The 15,046-nt window shown below is 41.6% G+C and overlaps 1 long non-coding RNA gene across 1 annotated transcript; it reads left to right on the top strand.

Moving 5' to 3' along the window:
- LOC146208607 (uncharacterized) lies at positions 1–6,310 on the top strand. The gene is made up of 2 exons (XR_014705151.1): positions 1–531; positions 5,973–6,310. It is a non-coding gene; the product is annotated as an uncharacterized LOC146208607 (long non-coding RNA).
- The last annotated feature ends 8,736 nt before the right edge of the window (positions 6,311–15,046 follow it).

The raw sequence follows: 15,046 nt of genomic DNA, 5'->3' as shown, positions 1-15,046 counted from the left end.
TGCTGCGACCCGGTTGGAATAAGCTAGAAGCTTGGTGCAACCGGGTGAAAATAAGCAAACCGTTATTGCAACCCATGGATTGGCTTGGCTTTGTTTATTATTTGCGGATTGGGGTTTTTGCAGGAAAGCCAAAGGCAGATCACGTGTCGTGTGTTTGTAAACGACGTTTGGAATGTGTGGTCGTGTGAATCGCGATTTTTGCGTCGTGCACATTTCGTGCCTCAGTGCTCATCTTGCAGTTTCTTCATGGATTACGTTAGTAACGACAGAGGCGATAGACGCAGTAGAGGCTTCGTGCATCCACGGAAGTTGAAAGAGTGCTCCTACCTGCGAACCCCGTCGGTCTCTCCGTTCATTCTGCAACAAATCATATTTGCGTGTTGCTTCACGAACAGGGCGTCTTGGATTTATTTTTGAAGCATGAGTGGTGCACAGTGTGGCATACTAGAAACCAAGAGCGTATGTAAAAGGCCTGTATATGGGGATCGTGATTTGGTTTGTGCTGCCATGGAAGAAGAATATTCTCAACGTGTAGGTGGTCTTGGCTTTCGTTTTGAAGGTTGCGGTGTTTATGTAATCACCGTATGTGATCGCTTGGCTGATTCTGGAAGGGTGTTTATGTGCTCTTTCTTTTGCAATGCCGGGCACTCCAGATAAAACGAGTCTTTTCGAAGCTGCGAGCAGTTTTCCCAAAACTGCCTTAGCGAAAGGACACTTCTATTTCGCGTTATTCACGAAGTGTGCGCGTTCGCGTAGTGTACAAGAGTGTGTAAAAAATATTTAGCATTCACCCGTTCCTACGTTCCCTAAATCGCACAGGGTATAGGCACTAAGATGGAGCCGAAATGGTGCCTTTCGCCTTCAATATATCCCAATATTAACTTCGAAAAAAATATCCAGCAGGTTCGGTACTCGATTTTCTTTTACCGCTTTTCCCAAGTTGCGTCGCCTGTGTGCACGCATTTTTCACGTTGCCCGCATTCTGCTGAAGCTGCCTGAATTGAACAAACCTCTATCCACTAGTTTGATCCAAGGCTTTCTGACCGACCGCTCGCTGTTTGTTACTGCTAATACCCAGTCCTCTTTTTCAAAGTTTTCTTTCAGCTATGTGTTCCACAAAGCACTGTCCCTTATTCTTAACGATCTCCCTTCAGTAACTTCTACCATCCACATTTTAGTTGATGACTGTGTACTTTGCTGCTCTGTAACCAACTCGTCCGACGCTTCTGCCTTATATCTATATCTAATTCGCATAAAATAGTGATGTGCTATGTGGCCTCCGTCCCTGAGAAGCTTTAAACTGTTGATTTCTTCTCACCACTGCCAAAACAACACATCCTACTTACAAAATTAACACTAGTACTACTTTTTCAAAGAATTCGTTTAAGTGCCTTGGTGTTCACCTCACTAATGGCTTAACATTGTCTTGCCTTGTAAGCCATGTAACTAATTACTCTAATAGAACTGTTGGATACCTCTGTCGTAACCTACCCATGGCTGGCACCTTCTTGTGTAAAATTACTAGATTACAAAAACCTTGTGTGATCACAACTTTAATATACCAATCATATACACTACTGTAACTTTACTGAACCTTATGAGCCTGTTCAAAACCATGCCACCAGTTTCATTCCCTCGAATACTCCTTCAGCATCTCTTCCATGAAATCTCTGTTACAGTCTCTGTTCTCGTCACTGTACTTCATGCCCCTGCCTTTATCACAAGCTTTTCATACAAGACCTCATGGCAGTCGTCTCGGCTAACCTGTGTATAGAACACCTTGCACAGGTCATCGTAAAAGTGGCATTTCACCGCATGCCCGCACAACTACATTTCATGAGTCATTCTTCGCAAGCACTGTTCACAACTGCAATTATCCCTCATCAGCGATCCTGTAAGCTTCAATACTGCCATCGAAGAACCTGTCTAATCATAGCCATGTATACCACTAGCCTGTCGCCATTTATCACTGTGCACAAGCCCATTCCTTCTGTAATGTCTTGCATTAGGACCTCTGAGGTATCAATAAACACATAAATAAAAGCATGGTTAATAAAGATTCCTTACAATATGGGAACTGTGATTATGTTCGGCAGGAATATATATATATATGTAACTGGATCATGTTGAACGGTGTTAAGCTTGAGCTTGGCACAATTGTCTTTCCTGTGATATTAAACTTAGAAATTAGGATACTGAGTGATAACACTGACATGGTGGCTTGCCTTTTGAACTTAGAATGAACTTAGAATTTAGAATTTGATTGCAGTATTCCTTTCTTTGCATTCATCCTAAATGCAGGGGTGGAAGTGCTGCTTCATTCTGCTCCAGCCTGCTTTCCCTCCTCCAAAATTGCTCCAACTCGACTGCATCAATGTTCTGACATTAAATTTAGTGGAGCACGGTTTTGCCGCACAGTGGGCCATTACTGGTATTGACAGCAAGAACCGCAATCTGAGACAATTAAGTTAAGCGACTATGAGAAGCGCAGCTGGGCAATGGTCTGTTATGAGTTCTGTATACAGGGTATGTGGCTGGTGTAGTCAAAACAATGGCAGCACACCGGTAGCAGAGGTGTAATGCATCTCACCCGAGCCTAATACGTACAAAATTTTAATATTACTTTTAGTATGCAGCATAATGTTTGCTTATAAGCAAATTTGAGGAATTCGTTACGGAAAATGTTCTGTGCACTTGATATGGCACCTACTCCCGGCCTTTTGAATCGCCTGTGGTGAGGGAAATGAGATCAGCGAGTGAAGCAGGTGCACCAAACTACTACGAGGTAGCGAAGCACTGGAAGTGGTAGACGAATATGTGTACTTAGGACAGGTAGTAACCGCAAATCTAGATCATGAAAGGGAAATAACTAGAAGAATAAGATTGGGATGGAGTGGATTTGGTAAGTATTCTCAGATTATGACTAGTATCTTACCGGTATTGCTCAAGAGTAAGGTATACAGCAGTTGCATCTTACACTTACTCACCTATGGAGCTGAAACATGGAGGCTAACGAAAAGGGTTCTATTTAAGTTGAGGACAACACAGATGACTATGGAATGAAAAATGGTAGGTGTAACGTTAAAAAATAGGAAGCACATAGAGCGAGTTAGAGAAATAACTTGAGTTAATTACACTCTAGTGGAAATCAAAAAGATGAAATGGGCAGGGCATGTAATGCGTAGAGAGGACAACCGATGTTCGCTTAGGGTAATAAACGATTCCAAGGGAAGCAAATCGCCGCAGGGGACAGCAGAAAGTTAGGTGAGCGGATGAGGTTAAAAAGTTTGCAGGAGTAAAGTGGATGCAGCTAGCACAGGTAGAGGAGTATCGGAGAGGCCTTCACCCTGCAGTTGGTATAGTCTGGCCGATGATGACTACGAGCCATTGGAAACTTGTCCAGCTGCAACAAACTACACGATTTGTTTGTAGCGATTCTGCTGTGAATACAAGCAGGTGCTTCACCATCTAGCCTGTCATGCCTACGACAGACAAAAGCACACTTGGAACTCTTATGGAGGTGATGCCACTTAGGTGCCAGTCACTAAATGTGTTTTCAAAAGTGTTGGAAAGTCATACAGGGTCTATCGCCAGTGTGTTAAAACTAAGATAGCTCAAGCAATAATTTGAGCAGCCACAGAGGGCCATAAAGTAATGAATTTGAAGGGGAAAAAGGCTATACAAAGTGCCACCTATCTTCCCTGAAGGCGTTACTGGCCAGTACCCAGAAATTTATCGGCACAGGCGCAGGATCAAAAAGAATATGCACAAGATAGAAAGCAGAAATGTACTGTTCATTGATGTGAACTTCAAACTAGTGGTAATACTTGAGCGCATCAATGTTGCAAAGTCCACCTTTCAATCTTACAAAACAGTATAAATCTCTTAGTTAAACAATCTTCAATTATGAAGTGTAGAAGGCAGCATTCCATTTGCTGCTATTGAACCCTTTGGCTGGTTTTGCCGTACAGGTGCTGCGGCTGCATGCCGTCCCGCGGCGTTTTTGCAGTACGGGTATTGCGCTAAACGCATAGCGTTTGAAATAGTTCGACACTGGAGGTGATTTTTTTTTTTTTTTTTCCGGAATATTCGACAGTCAAAGAGTTAAGTGAGGAAGCTAGAATTCTATTATTAAAAGAGAGTCTAGAATCTTGCTCCAAGACAATGTGATTGCTCCGAAACTCTAGTTTTATTGCTTCAAAGCTGCTCCGAAGTTACTTTATTACTGGTCCCTGAGCTGTTCTAAAATGCTTGAGCCTGCTTCCACCTGTGTAAATATGATTACTTTCTTCCTCTGTACGGCGCTTCAACCAAGAAAAAGCTCAGTTATAATTTCTTTTCCGTGTTTTTTTGTTTGTGTGACTAAACTATTTAAACTAATATTCTGCCTTAAGGTCTAAACCAATTTAATAATCTCCTTAATAATAAGCGAAGCATATAAGCAGAAGGAGCGATCACTTTCACTTTGACATTAGATGTTGCAGAAAGTCAAGTTCATCATGGTTGACAGCAAAGTCTTATTCATTGTAATTTATGGCTGTATCAATACTTGTGCATGTTACTTTTGGAATGAGGTCTTTGAGATTGAGATAGATGTGGTCAGAGGTAGGGAGATGAACACAGCACTGACTGTCAACTGAGGTTTATTGGAAAACAGAGGAATTTATGCACATTTTCATAACATGTGACTCAGCCGAAGTCAAAACGTCATATACATGTATACCAGTTTTCTCTCCTAACAAAGCATTGACAAAAAAAAAAAAAAGTAACAATAAACAAGAAATCACAAAAATCCAAAACGCAAGTGAAGTAGTATACATCATGAGCAAGCACATGCCTCACCGCTAAACATTCGATGAAGACAAATGAAAAAGCCAGGTCGAGCTGTATATGGGCTTCTGTTGTCAAAATGTAAAGTTTGAATGAGCAGGATTAAGTCGTGTCGTTAGCCTTAAAAACCACCAGATATAGAACCGAAAACTGCCATACAAGAAAAGATATAACATACTAAGCGTTTTGAGTAAGCCTACGCTACTTACAGGATCTCAAGTTCTTTTTCACTGAGCATTATCGAAGGTGCACTGACGCACAAGCCCTTTTTCTGTTTGATGACTCTTGCCTCCAGAATCTCTCTTGTAATCTGCTTGTTGCTTCTACCAATAATCTTTGTTTTGTGAAGCCCAGTGCTTAAAGTATGGCTCAATCGGAGGGGGTCTGTAGTGATTCGAGCATTGGTGGAAAGGGAAATAAAGAGAGAAAGTGGCTGGTTGCCTGTTTTGCAAATCGTTTTATACAAAGGGGAGAAACCATTACTTTTCTCCATCTCTGGTTTTTATTAATACTCAATGTGAAACTGTTGAAACGATAGAGAAGAAATCTTCCAATTACACCACTGACAAGAACAAAACAATGGTTACCTGGTTTGTATTCTTACAGTCCTCATGCTTGAATTCAAGCTTGTGGGGATCTCGGACCCCTCTTAAATATTATGGGGGGGGGTCTCTGACACACCCCCTGGCTTTAAGCCCTGTAGAAGCCGGGGCATACAACCTGTGCACCTGCTGCAGTGCAAAGCAACGTTTCCTTCGCAGATGTTTCTTTTTTGCAAGTTTTTCATAGGTATAATTGTGTTCTCAGAGCCGTTCATTGAGGCATCTACCCATTTGTCCAATTTAACGTTTCCCACAGCTAATGGGATCTCATACACCACACCTGTGCTGCAGGGTACAAATAAAGTCTGGTGTTCTATGCTGCATGCACGTCGCTGCACACCACAAGTTTGAGTGATCCTACAAAGCTTCGATAACTTTTCCGAAGCTGTAAGAACTACTTCGATATTTACTTTTTTGTCTATTCGTTTCAAATCATGCAATGTGCTGTGCAGATAGGGTATTGCAACCAGATTTTGTTGTTGTATTCTGTCCACTGTGTTAGGCATAGCTTCCTTGCTGTTTGTTTTCATTTTTTTATAGGTTCCTTCAGCAACTGAGATGACACCATGTTCCGGATAGCCGGCTTCTTGCAACCTGTCAATTTGATGAATGAAGCTGCTTTCCAGGCATTTTCGAGATTATCTCATTCTTCTTTTGACTCCTCTTCCTTTCTTCTGTCACTAAATCTCATGTCAAACGTAAAATGGGAACAAATTTTCTCACAATCCCGGCACATTTCATTTTCCTCACTTTTGTTTCCCGACCTGGTGGGCTTGACTAGTCTTGCATCAGCTGACGGACTGGTTGGCCTTGGTGACCCGTACTCAGGACATTCTCGGTGCCTAATACTCCGTGTCATTAAAGTTTCTTTCTCCTTCTCCCAGTGCATTTCTTTCTTTACCGTTTCCACCTAAAGCATCTTGTCCCAACTATATCTCTCATTTGCATTAACCTAGAACACTGCTTTTCCTTTGCACCATTGCCATTCAGTCCCCCATTTATCTTGACTCTCCTCCTTTTAATTGGTGTACCTGGCTGGAGTCCTCCATGTCGAAGTGACAGATGGCCCTGGTTCTACAAGTTGCAGACCTCTTTGGCACTCATTTTTGTAGCCAAATAAAGTTTATTACTACTACTTCTACTAGGTCTTGAAGTACACTTTAAAGAGTTGAGGAAAGGTCTACAGGGACCAGCATGGCTGAAAGCGAAACTTAAAAAACACAATTAGACCTTAAACGTGGGTCATTTTATTTTGCAGTTCATAACTTATATTTTGGATAGTTCCAAAGAAGCTCTGAATGGTCGCGTTTGATCGTGCTTCTATACCTTAACATTTCTAACTGAAGGTATGAATGCATTCTAGAAAAGAAAGCAAAAGCCTTCAGGGCTAGACTTTTTTTGTGCTTCTAAGTGTTGCAATTTTTTAGAAAAATTTGGCATTGGCAGAACAGCCAAGTTGAGTATTAAATTTGGGTAAAATGAATTCTGCTTTAACCATACACTCTAAAATTGCCCAGTACTCTTGCTGAATTTTGAGGGTGCTATTAAAATCACTTATTTTCAAAAGCCTTTTTCTGTTTCTTCTTTGGCTGCATATATTGCAGCTAAGTCTCTTGATTTTAAGCGAGTATCTCAATTTTAAGGCACTTTTGATGACTCAGTACTCGCGCCTTTTCCTTTCTTAGAAATTATTGCCTCAAATTCAAGTTATTTATTTCATACAAAGAGGAAGCAGCCACAGTTAAGCAATTACTGTAAGTGTCTTGATGAGCTGGCCCATCAGGTGATGAGGAATGTTTTATATATACTGATTCACTAAATGAGAAGCATGGGCATGTTCAACTCAAATAAAATTAGCTACCTTTTCTTAATCTTCAAAAGGCATTTGATACAGTGACCCTTAAGATTTTAACTACCAAACTGAACTACTTAATTGTCTTCTGCTGTCCATTTATTGCTATTCTTATGAATTTTTGCATCAGATTAAACAACCAAATCAAACCTGGTGATAATGTATCAGTAAAGGGGGTTGTAAAGGGTGGGGTTTATTCCATCTCCCATACTTTTTTCCTTAATTTAATAGCACAAGACTCAAAATTTAAACTTCCACGAGTTTGTCCTTCTAGAATGAACAAATTATGTCACTAAGTGTTCTGACAATGCAATTTCAGTGAATAAGAATCTGTTGGCATTATGCAGGGGGTCATGTCGACGCCCATGTCAGTATCTATATCAGTGTAAACTTTCCCAAAACATAATTCTGTTGGCGTATTTAACGCAAGAAATTTTTATGCGCGGGCTAAATTGAAACCACTGTGATGATCGAGCGCGTACCTGGCCATAACCTTCTCTATTTTTTCGACCTGGCTCTCTTATGAGCCCGTTTCATATGTGCGGGTATACCTTGCTCTCGAAGCTTGCCGTCCCTCCTGTGCGCTAAGAAGGAGCAAGTGACAACTTCGGAGCAGTACGCTGCCATCTACGCTACCTGCTCGGGTAGTTCCAGCCGTACACAGGCGAAACCGAAACTATACAGCGGGTGAGCGCAAATCGCCACGCTAGTCATGCATGCTGAATACGCGCCACGCACCGCCGCGGGTGTCACTCCTTTCATAATGTTCGGGAGCGCCCGGGAGGAATGGCTAGCGAAGCGATCGTACAACGTACACCCGTACATATATATGCCGCGCGTACTAAATTTTCCTCGACCGAGAGGTTTCGTTTTCTGCCATACGCGGCCTAAATTCGCGTGCTAAAAGCGGGGACGATAATGGTGGTTCCAAAATTTAAAAGACTGATATAGATATTATAATTGCGACCTCAGCAAACCTATAGCTGTTAGTAAATGAGGCGCTAGTGCGCATGACTAGTTAAAAAGTATTGTCAGTTATATACCAGCGCCTGCTTAATTAATTGTTATCGCACCGCATACACGGGCACAATTAAAAGCCTCCAGCCAAACCAACCCGTGAAAGTGCATGTTAATTCTGCAATGCCCGCAGTCCCGGCATAGTTTCTTTTTTCACGACTCGCACCCGCAGCAGCGGAGGCTGCAACGAATTGCATGCCGCCCGTAAGCGTGTACGTGGCGTCGATCGGCATTGCAGTGCACCGTTGTGATCATTTAAGAGCCAACAGATCCTGTACGTCTTTGTTGGCCAGCGTGTATAAACGAACTGTCTGGCGACTCGAGCAGGGTAAGCCATGCTAATTCGACCAGGAGGCGACTTCGTGGCAGGAATTGCATGGTTGCGATTTTATAGGAAGTCGAGATTGAATTGCGATGTCCCAGTGGAAGCTAGGTGGAACGGGACTGCATGGCCATGCCACAAAAACGTAGCAGCCGCGGGCAAAACCAAGCACCCAACAACGCAACAGTGTCTTCTCCCTCCCCCGCTGTGCTGGTGCAGTTGACGTACTCGACTTCTGTGTCCAAGGGTGTGGGATTCAATCCTGACTGGGGTGACTGCTTTTCGATGGGAGCGAATACTAACAAGGCGCCCGCGTGTACTGCGCGGTACGGTAAAAACCCAGCCAGATGGTCGAAATTCTCGGAGCCTTCCACTATATACGGCGTATCTCACAGCCTGATCGAGTTGCTTCGGGACCTCATAAACCAAACCAAACCATCTTTTGCAGTGCAGTTTAATTCGTCCCCCACGTACCCACCTCGCATACACAGCATATGTAACGCGACTCATTCGAACATTTGACCTCGAGAGCTATTATTCGAACTGAAGTGGAAGCGCGAATTTTCATGTGGCACTTGATCTCAGTGCGTGGTTATGCATATGTTTGTTGTGAACATAAAATATGGAAAAAGAAGTAAATTTTTTTACTATATATTTTGCGCGGCCGGATTTACAAGCAATGGTACATCCAGCAGCCAAATGACCGTGTTGTTTAAATTATTCCATGGTCGTCTCTAACAAATCCAATGCGTAAGATATGCATCAGAGTGCATCGCCGAACTTTCTTCCTCTGATGTGCTCTTTATTCGCTTCGCTGGTTACGCGACTGCCATAGGGCTGCGCTGTAAACTGCACTCGATAAAATATTTTAATTATGTGCTCAATTAGTAGAGCTGGGCTTACCTGCTTAGTACAATAATCAGCGAAAATTGATGTCCATTAGCAACCAAACTGGAAAGAGGGTTGAATCCGTGCCGCGGAGGGCGTGGCGTCGCTGGGAGAACCGACGGCGACGATGCGCCGGCCGACAGCTTCCAGTCGATGACCAGATAGCATGCTCGGTCTGTAGAGGTTGAGCACTGCACAAGTGCTGCCGATATTTTACGTCGCAGTCGACAAGGAAGAAGTGAAAGGGATGAAGTTGACTTACGTTGCACTCTCTCCAGGCGTTTTAATTGAGCAGTGGCCCGTTCATGTTTGGTGTCAGCGCTGCGTTTTCCTTTTTAGTATCAATCAAGCAGCTCGATCAGAACACTGTTAATTGTGCTTGAGGGAGTATGTATGACAAACTCTAAGTGACGACTAGATATATCAAATTTTCTTTATTAAAAATAGTAGTTGGCAGGGCTCTTACCTGCAGGTATACGTAAAGCCTGATAGCATCTGGTTTAAGCACCCTTCCATATATATTTCATGGAAATCAGGTTAAGCCTAGCTGAGTCCACTTAGAAAGGTACCCTCTCGCAAAACGTGGCTTGCCAGTGCGAAAGCACGAAGGTGCTGTATAGAAACTAGCAGATGTCGTCCTTGCATGATGGAAACTGGCAGCTTGAAATATGAAATCTATGTGTGCCAGGAGGAATTCTATGTAATATTAAGCATTGCAATACTTTGCTTGAAAGCATATGCTTTTTTTTTGCTCATTAGTTTCATTCACAGTGCACATGGGGTGTCCACTCAGAGACATCTACTCTATTTTCCTTTTCCAAAAGCTTGCTTTGTCCCTGACAGAGTACTGCCAAATGTTTCACTTTTTTAGGCTAAGAAATTTCTCACTGCAAAATTGGAAAGTGTACCAAGCAATTAAGTAAGGCAACAATGCTATGCTTCAGAATACTCAGGCTACTAGAGGCATTAAGCTGAAGGTTTCATCATTAAAATCTTGTCAAACATGAGGATAGTCCGAAACTGAATTGATAAACTACTGAAGTTAATACTGCATTTATGGTTCCAAAAATGGCTGGGATCACACGTGCATGCTGATGGTACAGAGTTGCAACTTTTGCTGCTATACATACCTTAATACTATTTCTCAATCTTTTGGAACGCTTTCATATTGACAATGCTATTTTTTTAACTGCTGATTTTACTTACAATTACTGTGCCTAAAGGTTAAAGGTGTGGGAAAGGTTATACCAGAAACTGAAATACACCTAAATTGAGCAAATGCAACAAATATTTCGGGGGCACTTCAGCACCGCTGTTAAGGAAAACATGCCACAGCATTTACGACTCCTGTATCCTCATCCCTGTACATTTAGTTGGCTACTTGTTGACTCACCAATCTTAGTTTGCGCTTTTATCACACATACCAATTTGTAAGTTTACTAATTATCACATGATGTGAATGAACTCGCAACTCACACATCTGACTTGGAATTCTGAAAGGCAATGAGTTTTTCTCATGCCAAAAGAGCTGCTCGAGTAGGCAGCTGGACCATACCATGGTCCCCACATCACCCAGACCAATCCATCCGGTCATACCATCTGCCAGTCATCCTTGTCGCTCAAAATGCCTTTTTTGGTAAATATGGCCTTTTAATCAAATCACATTAAATTAGGTGAGGGCTTCAACTATTGTTATATGGTAAGAATTACTGCACACGCTTTTGTTTATGCCCTTTTAGTATGCTGCCTCACCATCCCAGTAGCATAGAGGCACAGCAATAGCGTATTGAGAGGGTATCCAAGGTTAGAATCTCATTGCTACAAGCATGTCACCTCGCTATTGAACACAATTCACTTTGAAGGGCCAAGATTACAATATTTTAGTAAAGTGATTAGCACTGCCAAATGTTTGAGCATTACACGAGGTGACAGTATGGGTGTAAGTATCCCACAGACAAGGACATTGCAATTAAGTTGCTGCTCATTAGCAAAATATTGAATTATTTATTTATTTATTTATTTCAAGATACTGCAGACCAGTATTCCGGTCCTAGCAGGAGTGGCATACATATATACAGCGCACAAGAAACGCAATAAATCACACGAAGCACCCACAAAACTAACAAACAGAGGCAATGTAATGACATGAAATGTGTTGACCAACAGCCGGAGAGAAAAAAAAAGGGAAAACATGAAAAACCTTTGTGCGACATCAAAGTAACAATACAATACAATCGAAGTCAACCAAACAGATGTTGCTGTAGAGCCTGGTCAAAGTCTGGAGACTGAATTAAGCTTTCTGGGAGAGTGTTCCATTCAGAAATTGTCCTTGGATAAAAACTATGCAGAAAGGATTTAGATTTTGCATAAATTGGCTGCAGTGAGTGACTATGGTGATGACGTGTCCGCCTAGTGTTGGGAACTTTCACACACGGTGGAGGACTGAGGTTTATTTGGTTGTTTAAAATTTTATACAAAAAGAGTAAACGAGTCATTTTCCTGCGAGTTTCTAGGAGCGGAATGTTGTTGGCGGTCATGAGGTTAGTAGGAGAGTCCGTTCTTTGATATTTATTAAAAATGAACCTCACCGCTTTTCTCTGTATTTGTTCAATTCGATAAATGTCTTTTTTAGTGTGAGGGTCCCAGATGATCGAAGCATACTCAAGTGTAGACCTGACGTATGTGGTGTAAGCCAGTAGTTTAAGATTGGATGGAGCATCTTTGAGTTTACGTCTGATAAAACAAAGTTTCTTAAAAGCTGATGAACAAATATTTGAAATGTGAGCACTCCAGGAGAGATTATTGGTAATAGTAACGCCAAGATATTTATAACTAGAAACTTCGGAAATGAGACAGTTGTGTAAGCGATACTGAAATGAACTGAAATTCTTTTTACGAGTTACTCTAAGAAGCACCGTCTTTTGCGTGTTAAGTTCCATACACCAGTCTTTACACCACTGTTCTATGGAAAAAACAGATTGCTGCAATAGCGCGTGGTCGTTATCTGAGGTAATGCTTTTATAAATAATACAGTCATCTGCAAACAGTCGAATGGAGACAGAGTCAGGAATTACTTGGGTTAAATCATCAATATATAATAAAAAAAGCAGAGGGCCTAACACACTGCCTTGAGGCACTCCGGAGCTTACAGTGAGGACATCAGAAAAATTTCCATTAATTTCTACGAATTGATCTCTGTTATTAAGGTATGAACTTATCCAGTATACAAGGTAACTCGGGAGGCCAATGTATTTTAACTTATAGAGCAATTTTCCGTGCTCAACTTTATCAAACGCTTTGCAAAAATCTAACAATAGCACGTCAACTTGACCGGAGTTATCAAGTGTCGTAGCGAATTCGTGTACAGTGGTTACCAATTGCGTGACAGTGGACATTCCTTTCCTGAACCCGTGCTGGTGTGGCGATAAAAGGTGGTTTTCTGATAGGTAATCCCAAATATAACCAGCCAGAATATGCTCTAGTAGCTTGCAACATGTGGACGTTATAGATACAGGTCTGTAGTTAGACACTGTGAATTTATCTCCCTTTTTGTGCAATGGTATAACACGTGCCCGATTCCAATCAGAGGGTACTTTACCAGTACTGATAGAAACTTGAAAAATCTTTGCCAGAAAAGGTGCAATCTGCGGAGCGTAGCGTTTTAAGAATGAATTATGAAGAGCATCTGGGCCTGGGCTTTTCTTTTCATCCAGGTTGCGTAACAATGTTAGGACTCCTTCAGCCGAAATGACAGGTACATCCTCAAAATTTATCTTTGAGTTTAAGGAATTTTGCTCACTGCGAGTTGAAAAAACAGTTTGAAAGTACTCATTGAAAACCTGCGCAATTTCTCTGCCTTCCTTTACTAATTTACCATTTACCCTGAGTTCCTTAACATCGTCCTTCCCTTGCGCGAGATAACGCCAAAATTTAGATGAATCGTTCTTTAAAAATTGAGGAAGTGTTGTATTGAAGTATCGCTTTCTTGCGATCTTAATCTTCTCAGTTAAATTGCGCTTTAAATCGTGGAACTTTTGTGATTGCCTTTCGCCCCTTTTTCTTATACGTTTCAGTTTGCGGCTGGTGTGTATCATGTCCCTGTCAATCCATGGGTTTTTTCGATTTTTATTTACATGTCTTGTGGGCACGAAATGTTCAATACAATATCGAATAGCACTAGTGAATCGATTCCATAAGCCATGCACATCTTGCTCAATATTATTATCTAGATTATCTGCCAAGTAATCAATGATGGCCGTGTCATTTGCGCGGCAAAAATCTTTTTTTATGGTCTTATAATTTTGGGCGGGCCTCGTGATTTGTTTTGTTTTCCAGCAAAAATACACTAAACGGTGATCGGAAATACCAGGTTCGATGCTGATAACACTATTACACAGCATTTGGCTAACAAAGAGAAGATCTAACACAGCATCTTCGCGGGTACATTCAGTCACGATTTGTTCGATACATAATCCATACATAATGTCCAGTAAAGCGTCAGCATTCTTGCAGTTCCCATACACAGGGCGCTTCCAGTTAATGTGCGGTAGATTAAAATCACCGGTTAGAATAACATTTTTGTTCCGTAAATTTAAAAGATGTTCACTCAGTTGTTCAAGAAATAATTCGGACGCATCGGGTGTACGATAAACAGTGCATAACAAGAAAGAAAATCCATGCAATGAAACTTTCAACAATAAGCTTTCATGTTCAGGGATTTGGTCCAGAACGGTCACACAGGTGTCAGATTTAACGATAACTGCAACGCCCCCACCACGTGAACCACGATCTCGCCTGAATAAGATGTAACCGGGTGGGATTATTTCGTCATCACAAATCCCGTCATGTAGCCAAGTTTCTGTCATAGCTAAAATATCAGGATCGTAAGAAAGAAGCAATGCTTCTAGTTTATCAACCTTGTTCACTATACTTCTAGCGTTTAGTGACAGCATGCGCAGCTCATGCGTCGGATGCTGTAATTGCTATTTATCACACAGCTCCCTTCCTACCGCTTCGACTGGTCTTTGGTTATTCACAACGTCATCCCATATGAAGAACCTATTGTCAATTTTAAGCCTGTTGTTTATCAATGCTACCTTTTTGCCATTCGCTTTTTCCTTCTTAGCGCATTCCCAAAGAAGTTTTCGTTTCCTTAAAGTATCGGCCGAGAAATCATTTTTAATGTATATATTCGTACCCTTCAGCTTAAAAGTATTACGCAAAACCGCTTGCTTTTCTAAATAGTCCTGGAAGTACAATATAACTGGCTGATGTGTAGACTGTTTACCGAGGCGATTAATACGTGCTACAGATGAACAGCTCACGCCAAGTTTATCACGAAAGACATCATTTAGCACCTTTTCCCGGAGACTAGCTTCAGTTTCGTCCGATGTTTTCTTTACTCCAAAAACCACAAGATTCGCTCTTCGGCTTCTGTCCTCAAGATCTATTAATTTTGAATGCTGCCATTTTATTTGTTCCTGAATTTTTGTGACACAGGCACACATGTTATCAATAACATTTGTTTTAGCAGAT

The sequence above is a fragment of the Amblyomma maculatum genome, chromosome 1 (genome assembly GCF_055883805.1).
Source record: "Amblyomma maculatum isolate TAMU_Amacu chromosome 1, ASM5588380v1, whole genome shotgun sequence".
NCBI classification, from domain to species: domain Eukaryota; kingdom Metazoa; phylum Arthropoda; class Arachnida; order Ixodida; family Ixodidae; genus Amblyomma; species Amblyomma maculatum.
The sequence above is the reverse complement of the archived record's forward strand: the minus strand, read 5'-3'. Positions and strand labels throughout refer to the sequence as shown.